At 37.2% G+C, this 15,528-nt stretch overlaps 1 protein-coding gene across 7 annotated transcripts in view; it reads right to left on the reverse strand.

Moving 5' to 3' along the window:
- The window catches only part of STXBP6 (syntaxin binding protein 6), a 103,655-nt gene that overhangs the window by 50,079 nt on the left and 38,048 nt on the right, over positions 1-15,528 (reverse strand). The gene's annotated exons all lie outside the window — the stretch shown is intronic.

The raw sequence follows: 15,528 nt of genomic DNA on the forward strand, positions 1-15,528 counted from the left end.
CCTCCCCAGGGTGCTCAGTACTTGCACAGCCTGCACAGAATGGCATCACTTGTCCCAGACTGTCCCTGTCACCTCTACCTCTGAAAGACCACGCTTCCATTTGCTTTAAAAAACAAAACAAAGCACTAACCAATGTTTCAGTAGGTAAGAAAACAGCCCACTTTGTAAAAAAAAAATAATCCTGCAATCAGTTACATTATGATTCAAGGGTTCTACTAACATATCCTTTGGTACCCACTGTCCAGTAAGATAAAACTCATTTTTTCACAAGCTATACCTATACCACAGTTGGTTTTATATTAGGAATGTTAGAAGTGAGCAGTCTACTCCTTTTCCTTACAGCACTACTTACCCCTTATGCAAGCTTATAGTCACTTAGCAACTTGGTGATAAATGCCTTTGTTTCAAGAATATTGATAACTAAATTATGAAACTACTGGTTCAGTAAAAATACCATCTTATAATAAAGAACATGTCAGTCAAGCTGTTCCTATTCTGGGATACTGTATGTGTACTCTGAGTCAGATTGCTTTGACAGATAAAGCACATAGTCAAGACATAGCTTAACAAAGTTGCATGTGCATAGATTATATTAAGTTTCCAGAACTTGGAGAATAACAGTTCCATCCAAATGTTGAGATATTCATATTGTACTCAAAATGAAACAAAATCCATCCTTTAAAAAGCACTTCTATGCTTAGGAAAAATATTTTTAGAATCAGCCCTCAAACTGATGTGTTCCTTTTATGATTTACCAGAAACTGTCTGCTTACACAGCACTTCAGGGCCAACAGCATTTGCTATTCTTTTCTTCATTTTTCCTATACACATACAGATGTTGACAAACTATGTTATTAACATGTCACATTATCAGAGATAAAGCATTTTATGAAAAAGAAAAAATTAAGCCACAATATCACTCCATTTTTATTCACACTTTTGCAAGAAATGCTGCAAACTTATAACAAATAGATGAACAAAGTCTAAAGCTAATTAAAATGTTTGTTGTTCACTGAAGCCTCAACATATGAAAAATGTCACATACTATTTTTTTTTTTTTTACATGTAGACATGATAGTATTTATGGAGAACAAGGAGGGGAACAAGTTGTAAATTCTCTTCTCCTGAGATTATTATGCAAAAGAGAACAAAGCATGAACAACAGTAAACAAAAAATCTTCTCTTGGAGGGAAGGAGTAATATGCTTTGAAAGGCAAAAAGGAAGCTAAACTAGCTAGTACAGGGGTTTATAGATAAATCCCCAAACTTGTAAGAGAATGCAACACAGCTGTTTCATATGAGGAAACCCCACAAACTTCTTGATGACTACTCATGCACAGTTAAAAATATACATATCCAAGGCTGCTCTAACACTCAAGTGTCTCTTCGATATTCTGGGCACTTTTTAATTTTCTGAATGGTTTTAAAACCTGCCCCTGCGGCCAAAAAGAATGAAAACCATTTTTCAGGAACAATTTCTCTGCCCTTCTACTATATGAACCCCTGTTCAGAGCTGATAAACAACTGCTAGGGTAACTTTAATCAAGTATTACACAAATCAGCCAAATGATACCTATTGATCTCACATCATTCACTCACTAACAAAGCACGAAGTTCACAAAACCCAACAGAAACAGCAAACATCCATTGGGCTGGAGGCAAAGCATGCAGGGAGAATAAAAAACAGGAATTCTTTCCTTCTTTCTTCTGCTCTTCTTAAATAATTCCTCCTTTCTCTCCTGGGTCCCCGCTGCCCTCTCTCTCCTGTGGCTCCTGGGGACCATGACAGCCCTTGCCCAATTCTGCACTCCAAATTATTCCTCCCGAGTAGGGAATGAAGCTAAGGGATATGATATCAAATTTTCATGGGAAGAGCATAGCAGAAGTCATGGTTAAAAGCAATAGAAGGATTAAAAAAATAAAAAAAAAAGGAAAGTGATAAAAAAGCAAACCAAAAATATAAAAATATAGTCCAACAGAGAGGTGAGGCACTGGAAATTAAAGAGCTTGACTGTAATATGGAGGAGTCAGAGAAGTGGACAGCTTAAAAGAGCAAGAATGTAAAAGGGGATGATATCATCACATGAGGGTAACATTACAATCAGCAGCATTACGACTTTGAACCAGGAATGGAAGAGGCTGGCATAAGTAATAGTTGACAGAGGAAGAATATTGTTATGCTTTATTTGTTTTTTTAAAAGAAAGGGTAGATTCTTGTATAGAGCTGGACAGCTGGAAATTGAGTTAAGTAGAAATAATGGCAAGCTGACAATGGCTTGTTACTAGTGAATATTCACATTCAGGAAGGAAGTGCGCAAAATTAAAACAAGGATTAACTCAAAGTGAAGGAACTATGTTTAGTGACTGAAATTTCTCCAAGAAGGTTTTGTAGCCTCAGAGAATCACGGATAGAAGCAGCTGAGAAAAAGAGTTGATATGCACAGAAGAAATACCAATGGGTGCAGAAAGAATCCAATATAACTAACCATAAAGAGGAATCAGTATTTTTAAAGTAGGAGGAATAAACAGAAACTTTGCCAAAGTAAAACTTCTACACTAAAAAGACTAAAAGAAGCTCCCTCTCCACAACTGTTTTAAAATAGGAGCTACTTACAGAAAAAGAGTATTTCAAATTTTTTTTTCAAGGTTTTCAAGTATGCAAAAAGAGGAGACATCATGAAACCAAACTAATTCCCCTCAACTGTGTAGTTTGGGTGTTTCTGTTTCTTTTTGTGGCAAATGGGAAGAATGAATGTTTGAACAGGACCACAGTAAGCAAAAGTGAGAACAATTTTCATTAAAGTCATTAAGAAAGTAGCCATGATTGAGCAGAGAGTCTGAAACCATAGGTTATGGGTAAATGCTTGCAATAGGAAAAGTAGAGCTTTAGAAAGTCACAAGTAACTCTTACGATATTTTCCAAACATAATTTTTAGTCCAAAGAAACTGTACACCTCTGAATCTAAATTTAATAAATTCTTGACCATAATTCTATTGCTTAGACTGCTGCTCTGAATAATTCTAGCATGAATGCCTTCACTGCCTCACTACACACTATTCTTATAAGCATAATACTTAAAGTTTGTACCAGACTACCTTTTGTGATACCTTCCAATATGAACTGTTTTGCCATTCTGTGAGTATTGTAATGTAAGGACTGAAATATGTAGGACTGAACAAGGACTGAAACAAAGACACTTTTGTCATGTTTAAAAGGCAATTAGTCTTTAAAGAAATCTGTTATTTCTCATCACCTGGATCACAAAAACCTCTTTACCACTGGAAGTTAATGCTCTTTAGCACTCACAGTATCTCAGCATCGACTGAAAGACCTGTCTTCCAAAATGGCAACATGATGCTACAACACATCAATAAAGTCAAGAGAAATCTATAGTTCTACCAGCTTGTGTAGTTGCACATATTGATTCTCTCCATTCTGGTCTTCCCCTCCTGATCCTTTGCTCAGTCAAGAAAGCAACCTATTTGACATTAGCACAAAAATGTTTTATTAGGCTAGAAAATGTCTAGCTAGAAAACAAACCTCACCTTTGATTAAAACTGATACATATTGCATTACAGAATCTGTTAGGAATACAGATCAATACTTCAAGTAACTGACACATTTTAAGGCAAGTTTAGTTTTTTTTGGGGAATTTGGTGGTTGGCTTTTTTTTGGGGGGGGGAGAGGATTCAGTGGCAGGAACAGGACACAACAGGAAAACTTTTTCTAAAATTCAAATTTTAAAAAATTGCACTTGGTAGTACAACTGAATAAAGCATAAATACTTCATAGCTTTATCAGTCAAAATACACAGTAGTCTGTATCAGTTCAGAATTTTTCAAATGCCACAGTATAAACCATCCCTTTTTCCAGTCCCTAAAAAAATTCAAAGCATCCCAAGTCTTTTCCAATTTCACGTTCTCCATAGTTGAGGACAATTTTTGTTTTTGCTTCCCTACTACCTTCTGTTACAGAATGAACACTGGGTAAATAACCAACATTCCCTCAGGCAGATAGTACAGCTGAAGAATAGTTTGTGTGTGTCTGTAAGCTAAATTTATGTCTGCTAACTCAAGAAAGTATTTCTAAAATAATCTGTGATATGTTAATATAAAAATGAAACAGAACACAAATTATTCTAGAACTTTTACAAAAATTCTCTACCTAGCTCTTGTTTGCCTTCTAAGTTTAACAGATTTCAGCTGCCAAAAATCTTATCAGATGGTATTTTGGACAATTTAGATATTCCCAGACACTTACCAGTGAAGATTTCTTTAGGAATCTATCATTAATGCACGTGAACAAACATAATGACTAGAGGTTGAAAGTTTTTGTGTATTTAAGCCTTCAATTTTCATCTCCCTCAGAAAATGCATACTTTGTGTAAATGCTTTTAATGCTTTGAGTAAATGCTTCTCTTGCTTCTAGCAAAAGCATATACTTTTAACAGTTGTGTCCTCTTCCAAGTCATTGATCCAGTCACAGAAAATTGCTCTTGCCATCGTTACTGTGTTCCACAAAGAGTGACAAGAGGCAGAGGTTTAAGAAAACCAACACAGCAGGGGCTGATACCATATTAACCATGAAAAGCATTTACTAGTTATTTCATCCAGCAAGAAGTTTATGTTACAGCTTCCCTTCCAGCTGAGCATGTCCTCTGCAGACATATCTGAAGAGACAATGCAGAAGGATAACTAGATGCTTAAAGCCATTTTCCAATGGCCATTTAGATTTAGGGGATAAAATTGCATAAGAAATTTCACTTCCTGATACATACTTTCCTCATTAGAAAGCTAACTCAGACCCACCCCCTGAAAATTTCACCTAAAGGAATTTTTCTTCAAAAATTTTTCTTCAAAAGAGAATCTGAGCTGCAGCAGGGTTTTAACTCCATCATTCCTTGAAGCTACTGAAAGCTTCTGTGTGCTACTGAGCTCTAATGAAAACAGTAACAGAGCAGCTCACAGGGTGTGCCAGACATTCTCTATGAAGTTGTTCCAGCTGAACAGTTACTAGAGATTGTTTTAACTTGGACAAATGGGTAGGCTCCTCCCTGATACAAGGCCAACAAAACTTTGCATAGTTTACATTCTCTCAGCCTCCCCACCCTTCATATGTTGTTTTTTCCTTCTTGTTAGGATATGCATAATCAGACTACAAAAAACAAACTACGTCAAAATCTCAATGTAAGTAGGAAAAACACTGCCTGTTGTAAATTCAGAACAACTGTTTGTGGTAGCATGTGTACACCTAGAGGTGACAACACCAACTTGGGTTTTGTTTTGTTGTTTGTTTTGGGGTTTTGGTTTGGTTTGGTTTTTTCCCTGCACCCTGAAATGTTCTGATATTACATCAGAGAGTGAATTGGACAGAATTAGTATACAGTTCCTTTCTGACTGAATTTTATAGGTGGCATGCTACTTGACTGGATATGAGCTCCTGTAGCAGCAGCTTGGGTAAACGGGGATACAGACAAATCAAAGACAATAAGGCATCAGCTCTGATCTGTTCTACTTCACTTGCTTTAAAAAGATTATTTATAGATTAAAGTCACAAACAGAAAATATTTAGAGATTGTTACTGCATTATTCATCTTCTTCTTTGTCAAGGCAACAATAAAACCTACCTAATGACAGAGAAGCTTCAAGTAATATTCTAATCAGCTTAGCAATTCCTTTGTTAAGTGTTCCTCTGCACTGAAAATTCTTTGGTAGTCTCCAATGGTCAGAATTATAGTGAAAATGTTCAGATTTTTACTCCTTCTTAGATTAGACACCTATGAGTTTAGAGAACTACAAAAGGATAAGATTTTAATCTAATGTTTATCTACTAAGAGAGACTGTAATACACCAACCAATGGTCAGGGTTTTTACAAGCTGATACAACTCCTAAGAACAGAAGTAAACAGCAATTGAGAGGAATGCTTTCTGAAGTGCAAAGGCAAGGGAGCAATCCACATGTTTTCTGCCCAGCATGATTCAAGTTCAATAATCCATAATGCAGTGAGGAACAGTAATATAAATACCATTCTCCAGTACCATGAAAACGTAAAAAAAAAAAAAAAGGAAGAAAAAAAAAAAGAAAAAAGGAAAAAAGGAAAAAAAGGAAATAAAAAAAACAAAGAAAAAAAAGAAACAAAGAAAAAAAAAGTTCTGTTCAGAATTACTCCTACTCCAAAGCAAAACACACCAGTTTTAACTGCTATGGGACAGTAATTAGGGGATATATGTGCAGGTTTTATGCCCACAGCTGGGGTACTTCAAGTTGAAGAAATAGTTACCATGCAACATTGTTTAGTATATCCTTACTTCTAGCTCTTAATTTTTATCACATATAAGATAGCACCAAGCCCTGCCTCTATCACTTGGATAGAGAACAAACTTCTTCCAAAGACAGCATGACATTAAAACAACCTTGCAATAAACTTGAGGCCAGCATCTGCCATGTTCTGGGCAAAACACTGCAGTGCAATGTGCTGCACTCACTGAAGGAGCTTCTGCCAGCTCTTGGGGAAGATAAACCTCCCCAGCACAAGGAATTCCAATGAAGGGATTAAAGACTACAGAGCTACCATCCCTCTCCTGAACATGGAGGGTGGAAAGGAAAGCTGCACCCTAATTACTTTGGTTTTGGATGACTTCATGGGAAACAATACAAATTCCAACTAAGTTAACTTCTCAAGCTTCATTTATGATGAGAGGGGACACACAGAGCTTCAGTTTACAGTTTCCAACTCCTATGCAGCTTTGCAAACAACTTGTTTAATGCATAAACTTATTTCATCAATGCAGATATTCATGAATATTAAACCTAGCCCTTCAGATTACTGCAAAATTACATCTGACTAAATAATTTTATATGGTTTTGTTTTGCTCATGTTTTTTCATTCCCCTCCCTCCCCCAAGATAATCTCATTTGGAATTTTGGAAACCTTTCAAGGAGCCTGTGTATGCATGAGGTAGAGGCAAAAGCAAATCCAATAGCTCAATTCTGAATAGAAATGAAGGAAACATTAGTAACAGAAGTTCCCTGGAGTGACACATCATTTTATAAGCCAGAAGTGATGTATAATTATAACTGTTAAGTTTTATCAGTCTGCTAAGCTTTATTCTGGGAAAAAAATAAAAATAAAAGGAAAGATCTGAACAGCAGAAAGGCAACTGCACACTTTCTGATTGCAATTTGGAAAATACTCATTTTCTACATGAAAATTAGATCAAATAGTGAATCGGGAGGATGCACAGGAGCACACACACAATCTTTTTCCACTTTAAGAAGAAGAGAAAAAACGCACTAATCTTAGAATAGATGCTTTCAAATACACAATTTTGTACCTTTGCTATGACAAGATTCTCTCCTACACAAAATTCTTGTGAAAAAATACTGGTTACATTAAGTTGAACTACTCTGAGTGAGGAGGGCTCAGAGTATCACCATACATTATGGGTAATACAGTCTGCTTGCCAAAGAAATCCATAATTTGCCCTCTGCTATTTTAAATAGAAAAATCAATAATGAAAAACAGATGTACCTGGCACCCACCCCAAAGCTACTAGTTTTTCATTTTTATGATATGATCACCATTAAGTTTGTCAAAGACCTGCACATGACTTCATCTTTATAAATTCTTCTATGAAATGGTACTTGACCTTTATGATCATTAAAAGCCAGTGATATTTAGACTTGTAAGGCTCCTTTTGGGAACCAAAGAGCTAACATATTAGAAATACCTAAGAAAGACAAAACATGTTCTAATAAAGAAGGGAGAAGAGGCGTGGTTAAGAAATGTATTCAATAGCAACATCACTTCTTATAAGCAGATGAAGACAAATTTTGACAGCTTAATATGAGCAGTGCACCCAAAGCATGGACATTGTGGCAAATCACTGTGCTGTGATGCAATAAGGAAGCTGGGTTTGTGACAAGAATTACTCTTCCCTGTACTGCCAGTCTTCCAAGCCACAACATGAGGTACGTGGTAAGTCTGAGCACAGCCAGTTCCACTCAAGCAGCAGTGCTGGCAACAACTGCTCCCACAGTTTCTATGAGCCCTGAGGCGAGAAGCTAAGAGTAGATGGAAACATCAGACCTATGTATATACATTTATTTAGACAAACTCCCTACACTACATGAATGTAACCTGACTAAGCAACAATTCAGAAGATATCAGTGCTGTCCTTTACCCCATTTCATGGTCAGTTCATGGCAGTGAATACAGTCACTGGGCATACAGCAAGAGGGGCCGGACATTAATTTGCCCTACAGGTACTTGAATGATTAAACCTTCACCTTAAAGAAGTCATTACCAAGATGAGACAGTGATGTTACAAGCTTCACCCTTAGTATAAGTGGAAGGAAGAGAGGCTTACAAAAAAGAGGATGTGTGTTTTCACCACAAAAAATAGTATTATTGTTGTTTAAAACAAAACACAAAAAGCCCAGCTAACACTTGAACCCAGAGCCTCCAGGTAGGGTAGAGGAGGTCCAAAGCATCTCTTGGACTATTTATTTTTTATTTCTCTAAGAACAAAAAACATTAAAGCTGTAATGGACCATAGTTAACACCTCAGAAAGGCTAATGATAATATTATGGCTCTGCATACATAAGCTTTTATTTTCTTATTTTAAAAATGGTTTAATAAAAATTAAATAATGTTAACATTTTCACCAAATGTTTAGGATGATTTTTTAATATCTATTTTAAAAGGAGAAGGCACAGTAAATATCAGAGAATTCCTCCAAACTCCTATGATGGTTAATCAAGCTTAAAATAAACCCTAGAACAGGCAAGGTAGGGGTGCTGAAGAAACCTATTTGCTTCAGTCCTATTGCCTTCAGAATACACTTTAACTACTCTCAGGCTGCCTCTTCTGAAGCAATGTTGACATGGGGAAAAGTGTACCCAGCCATGAAAGGCATAATCATTCTTGCATATTTGATGATGTAAATGTGTTTTCCAATGAAAATTTACATTATGCAGAAATTGTCTTTATAGTAATTCTTACAGTCAGTGAGCATGAGGGTTTTTTTTTTTTTATAGCACATGAAATCTTTTAATTTGCTATCATCGCTAGAAATAATTGTGTTAAGCCACAATTAAGAGCACCAGCCTAAAACATGCTCAGTGGTACAGAAAACAGAGTAATGTGCTATGTACACAATCCCAAGAAGGCATTATCTCATTCAGAAGTAGAACAGATAAGCATTGGAATGATCAAATACATTTTTTCTAAATTAAGAGAACACAGCAAAGAAAGAAGTGGAAAAAGCCTATTCCACCCTCCTAATATTGAAAGTCTCAAAGGCAAAAACACACATATTTGTTAGGGTTTAACATTGGGCTAGTAAATAAATGAAGGGATTAAACCAGGACAGTATTGAAACAGGACACTGTTCTTGACCCTTTTCAATGCTGCCACATTCTCCTGACTCACTCTAAAGAATTCTCACACATGCTGTTAAATTTCACTGAAGAGCTTAACATGTTGCAGCTTGTTTCCTGGAAAGCTCCTTCACTGAATGAAATGTTTCCCCAGATGAGAAAAATTGAGTTTTCAACACTGAACTATGGCTAGAAATAAAAGCAAGTATTCAAATGTCTTAAATGTCTTGTAAAAGCTCCAATTATCAATTAGGTACTGTACAGATGGTATGCTGTATGCACCCAGAAAATAGCTTCCCAGGCTTTCTAGTCTGAAAATACAAACAGGAAAAAAAATGGAAATGCAGAAACAAGATACAGCATATATGAAATGGCATATGAAGGCTGACTAAAGTTGTATATATTTACATTTACATGCATATGTATCTTCAGTAGTTTATGCATCCAAAAATAGTAATTTGATTTTTTTCCCTTTGTGTTGAAGTTACCCTGAAAAAAATTAAGCTGTAAAATAAAGGGCTTGTTGTTGTTGTTGGTTGTTGGGGGGGTTGTTGTTTTTTTAAATCTATCTTTAAGTAAACTAATGTGATCTCTCAAAGCATTTTCTTATCCTAAAGGCAAAACCAGTCATGTATAATACCATTCCTGAAACACTTCCACAGCTTTCCCACCAAAGGTACTCCAGTGACATAATGTACAACTTGTCAAAGATACCAATGACTTGCTATTCTTACTGTTAAAGAAAAAAAAGAAATTCCTCATAGCATCTTCAGCAATACCTGTTAGTTTTAATGGTTTCATACAAAAGAAAGTGCACTGAAGTTTTCATGGTCAGAGATTATTGCTCACACATTTGCACCAATTTGCTCACACATTTGCACCAATTGCATGAGCAATAGTGAAAAGTTTGTCATATTTTGTGGTCAATCCAACACAGGGACATCAGTGTAGGCACAAGGAAGGCAGTCAGAGGCATCAGTGCACAGAAGCCCACAAAGAAATTGCCATTAAACTCAAAGCTAACTACACGTGTGGAAAACACACATTACATCAGTTTAACTGCACCCACACCAGCAAATTGTATCACTTTGACTTAGTAAAAAATAATGCAAAATTTGCACAAAATCTGTGTGGGTTAGATATCTGAACAACAAAGTAAAAACAGCCACTAACTCTGCACATTGAGGAGGTTCTGGAAGGATTAAGAGCCAACTGAAGAAAGTCTCCACTGTGTCTTTCTTTGACATTAACAAAGCCAAGAAAGAAAAAGCCCCTGAACTCTCAATATGATCATTTCATTTGGAGAGAGCACAGAGCAGTATTTAAGTTAAAACCACAGGGGAATGAAGTTCCACTCGCATTTTTTTAAAACCTTTAGCTTTACAGTTCAATTCCAAGCTTTTCAGCAGAAGAATGAGAAAGAGTGATGCAGCTAGGCCAAGAATTCAGGTTCAAAAGGAAACATCTGGTTCATTCAGTTCACTCCAACTGCAATAGATTTTGTCCTGAAAGGTCAGTGTCACATCCATATGTACAAACTGGAACACTTCCAATGCACCATAACAAATGAAAAACCTTTTTAAATATTAGAAGTGACGTAAAAAAACGTCATGAAAGGGTGCCAAAGGAAATAACACACACAGAGCTGTGCACACACAAGTAAGAGAGCTTGCCCGTGTCCTACATTTCTGAAATGACCTTTGAAGTACTTCACACTTAAATCAGAATTCTAAATAAGTATAAGAACTATTTTAAACAACTATGTTTCAATTACATAAGACAATGGTGACAAAATCAAAACTTAGATCTGATCCAATAACCGTCACTAGGTCTGCTAGTGTGGAGGAGGTGATAACTACCAACTTTCTGTTCTCAATTTCTTGTCTTTTCTCTGTTAAATCCTCTTCCACATTAAAAAAAAAAAGTATCCCTATCCCAGTTTTCATCTTCTCTGTTCTGCCTACAGCCACCCTGCCTCTGTGTTTCCCATCTGTCTACTCCTTGCTTGATGCTCTTCAACTAAAGAACTCCCCAAAGATGTCTCTTGGCTCTGCTTGCCAGTCTGACCTGGCCAGCCTCACCCCTACAGCAGGCTAAAAAGGTTGCACGTTGCTCAGATGCTCAGGTTCCACCAATCTGACAAGCAGTACTGCTACAGCTTTTTAACCTTAACCTGTGCCCAGTTTCAGATCATGCACTCCAGGTACACCTTTTGGAGGCATTAATGACTGTATCCTTCTAAGCAATTCAGTCTTTACTACTGTCACATTAAAAAAATTCTGTACATATTTGAATACATATTTTAAGGAAGAATCGCCCTTACTCTCCCATCTTGCTCTGTTGACAATTTGATTCTGTTAATGCCTCACTATCCCATTTCTTTGAGACCTAAGGGCATTCTCCCTGCTCAGCATCTCTATTAATGCTTACAAAAAATGCAGACAGAAAACAAAAATGATATGATTTATTTTCAATTCAGCACAGAAAGGAAAACACTGAACTCTAATTATAACAAGTCATGCAATTTGTCAGTCACAAAAGAAGTAAATTAAAGTAACTATCACAATGGCTGGTATTTTCTGTATCCTATCTTAAATGGAACTACAATTAGGCAGGATATTTTATATCCTCAAATATTTGTAATTCCCTTAACAAGACAGTTTCTGTGTGTATTCTTTCAACTGACAAATTCAGTCCTGAACAGTAAATGACTGAATTCCTTCTAGCAAAGGTTGAACTGATTTACTGCAAGGAAACTAAGAGCACAAAGATGTTCCAGTCATTATGTTTACCTAATACAGAGCAAACCTGGGAGAAATGGGATAAGATTCTGCTGCATTTTATGTCCAGCTGACAATTAAGCACCACCAGGGCACTCTCTCACTCCTTCCTCCCTGGTGTGATGGGAAGAAGAAAATATAATAATAAAAGACTCATGGGTCCAGATGAGGACAGGGAGGGATGACTGACCAGCTATGGTCATGGGCAAAAAAGACTCCACTTGGGGAAAGATAATAAATTGAATTATCAATCAAAACAACACAGGATCATGATATAAAAGTGAATCTTAAAAACACCTTCCCCCCATCACTCCCTTCTTCCCAGGCTCCGTTTTGCTCCATATTTCTCTGTCTTTTCCATTCAGCGGTGCAGGGGCACGAGGAATGGGGTTGTGCTGGGATCATCACACACTGTCTCTGTTGCTCCTTCCTCCTCAGGGGGAGGACTTCCCACACTCTTCCCCTGATCCAGCATAGGGTCCCTCTCATGGGAGCCGGTCATTCATCAAGTTCTCAGACTTGAGTCCTTCCCATGGGATAGAGTTCTTCACAAACTACTCCAGCATGTCCCTTCAACAGGGTACAGTCTTTAAGGAACAGATTGCTCCCCCATGGGCTTCCCACAGTGTCATGGTCTGCTCAGGGCACAGCCGCCTCTCCTGATGAGGGTCCTCCATGGACTGCAGGTCCTCCATGGACTGCATCTGCTCCAGTGTGGTCTTCCACGGGCTGCACTGCAATTTCTGCTCTGCACCTCCTCCCCCTCCTTCTTCACTGACCTGGATATCTGCATGGGTGTTTCTCCCACATCCTACTCCTTGCTTCTTGCTAGATCTCCTAGAAGTTTTCTTTTCCCCTTTTCTTTAAAATATTACTGTAGAGGCAATATCATCATTGCTGTTGGGCTCGGATTCAGCCAGAAGAAGGTCTGACTTGGAGCTGGAGAAGCTTCTAGCAGCTTCTTACCCTTGTAATCCCTCCTCTGCTATCAAAGTCCTGCCACACAGACCCAATACAGAATCAAAGGCTTATAAAGGTATTTCCAAGATCGATGTTGCAACACTCAGCATTAAACAATGCATGACTTGATATGGAAACTAAAATCCAGAGGTAGCCACCATTGCGTCCCATACATTGTACCAAATCAATGGAAAAATGGCAGGGCATCAAGTATATTTTATCATCCCAACATATAGTTTAACTTAGACCACTTGGGGACACAGTAGAACTGCCACCTTCACATGAATTTACCCTTAATAATTAAAAGGTTTTTCCTAATGTGTAACACAGTTTGTTGCTGCAACCAAAACCGCTATGGCTTTACAGCCATGAGGAACAGAAAAAATGTTTATCCTTGTCACTATTTCCCTGCCCTTACTTTTGTGCTATGGATTATTTCCAACTAAATAACTAATTGCACTTGACCCTACGGAACTGTATCATTTTTCTGATCAAATTGCTTGGAACTCTAATGTTGCACTCAAACAGAAGCACAGACAGGCAGTTGCCTCCCTAGTTGCATATTATCTTCTGAAATTACCAGTCCTATGATGTGTTCCATAATATAAACATATATAAAACCACTGGTGCCAGACTCCTGCAAAAACCCCAGTAACAGCAAACGATGCATGAGAACTTTTCCAATACAATTAATCAGCTTTTTAGTGCCTACCATAATTTTATTTAGATTCTGAAAGCTTCTACCTGTCATCAGGTGAGAAACTCTGCTGAAGTCAGGATATCTGATGTTCCTTTCTTACTTGTAATATATTATTCTGTTGCAGAAAGACAATAGATGCATCTGAAATCATTCCATCTCTTAAAATTCATGTTGGCTGCCACACAGCAACATGAGGGCAGAGGAGTTGAAGGAGGGCAAGGTTCACCAGAATGGCAATTAATAATAAAGAAATCAATTCATCTATGGAACAGTTAGCCTATAGAAAATTAAAAGCACAGATCACATCCCAAACCTTTCCTCATGAACATGGGCATCAGACACTTGGGTATTCCAAAATGTACTGAATTATCCTGGAAGTGAATTGTTCTTCAAAATAAATGACTTAAGAAAAAAACCCGAACTGATACTTGAAAAATTTGACTGGCAATGAAAGACAAGTTAAATTTTGCTTCAAAAAGGCTATTGATTTAAATATTTCTTTAAGAGATCGCAGACCCAGTTTGAGCTGCCTCTGCAACCCAAGTGCCTTGAAAGCTGTGATCCTTATATTCAAAATGAGTATCCCCACTGCAAGTCTAGAGGACAGCCTAGGTCAATCAATTTTTAAACTCTTTCTTGAAGTAGACCTCCTTGAAGTATATAGGGAGGAAGACAACTAGCAGAATACTCAGTTGGAAATAAGAAATCTTCTGGTTTGTCTCACTGTCCTCAGTACATATGTGCACATACTCTGCATCTTATATTTGAACATAAGCATTTATATGCATAAATACAGACATTTAATTCTATACTATTTGATAAAAGTACATTTGGTTTGGAGGTGTACGATGTCTCATACTAGTGGTAGGGTCACTGGGTTTAACTTTCTCTGCTTTGAAAGTTTGAACATGATTTTCAGTGGAAAAAAAAAGAAAGTCTATCAAATAATATTTGCCATTTAGTCCAAAAATAAATGCAGTCTTCTGATGCACAGAGCACTTCTTCCAGTAAGATGCACCCATTCAAAGGGAGCAACTGATATGCCTAAAAACCTAAGTGACCACACCACACTAGGATGCCAAAGAACACAGTTTGAAACACCACAGTCATAGAAACACCACAGGATTTCTGCCTTTCTAGAGAGATAGTTGAAGGAAGGACTGGAAAACTTCAACTGCACCAAATGCCTACCTCCAAGCAACAAAATTCCACTCTAAATTTGAAGACAAATACAAAATATGTGATCCCAGGCAAAACAGGATCACAAACTGCCTTCCAACTGCCCTGAGGTGTAATCTTAAATTTTACTACAGTAACAAGAAAGTATTCAAAGCATAAAAATAAGCCAGACAAAAACCTATGATACCACAGGTCTATCTGAACAATGGGATTAATTTATACACTTAAAAACATATTAATTGGACCCTTACTTTTACTAGAAAAAGTCAAAATATAAAGCATTATGTTGTGTAGCTGCTGTCTATACCCTGTTCCTGAAATCCAGACTCTCACCAGTTCTGGTTTGACCTTGGAGAAACTCAAATTAATTTCATCTGAATACATTAGCAATAATGAGATCATTTCCCCCTGCTCCCCATAGTCTCTCACAAAACTTGTTTTTGTACATCCTTTTCTCCTTCAGTGCAAATATTTATATTTTCATCTCTTTTGAAGTCAGGTGATTGACACAACAGCACAAGTGTTC

The sequence above is a fragment of the Calypte anna genome, chromosome 5A (assembly GCF_003957555.1).
Source record: "Calypte anna isolate BGI_N300 chromosome 5A, bCalAnn1_v1.p, whole genome shotgun sequence".
In the NCBI taxonomy this organism is placed as follows: Eukaryota; Metazoa; Chordata; class Aves; order Apodiformes; family Trochilidae; genus Calypte; species Calypte anna.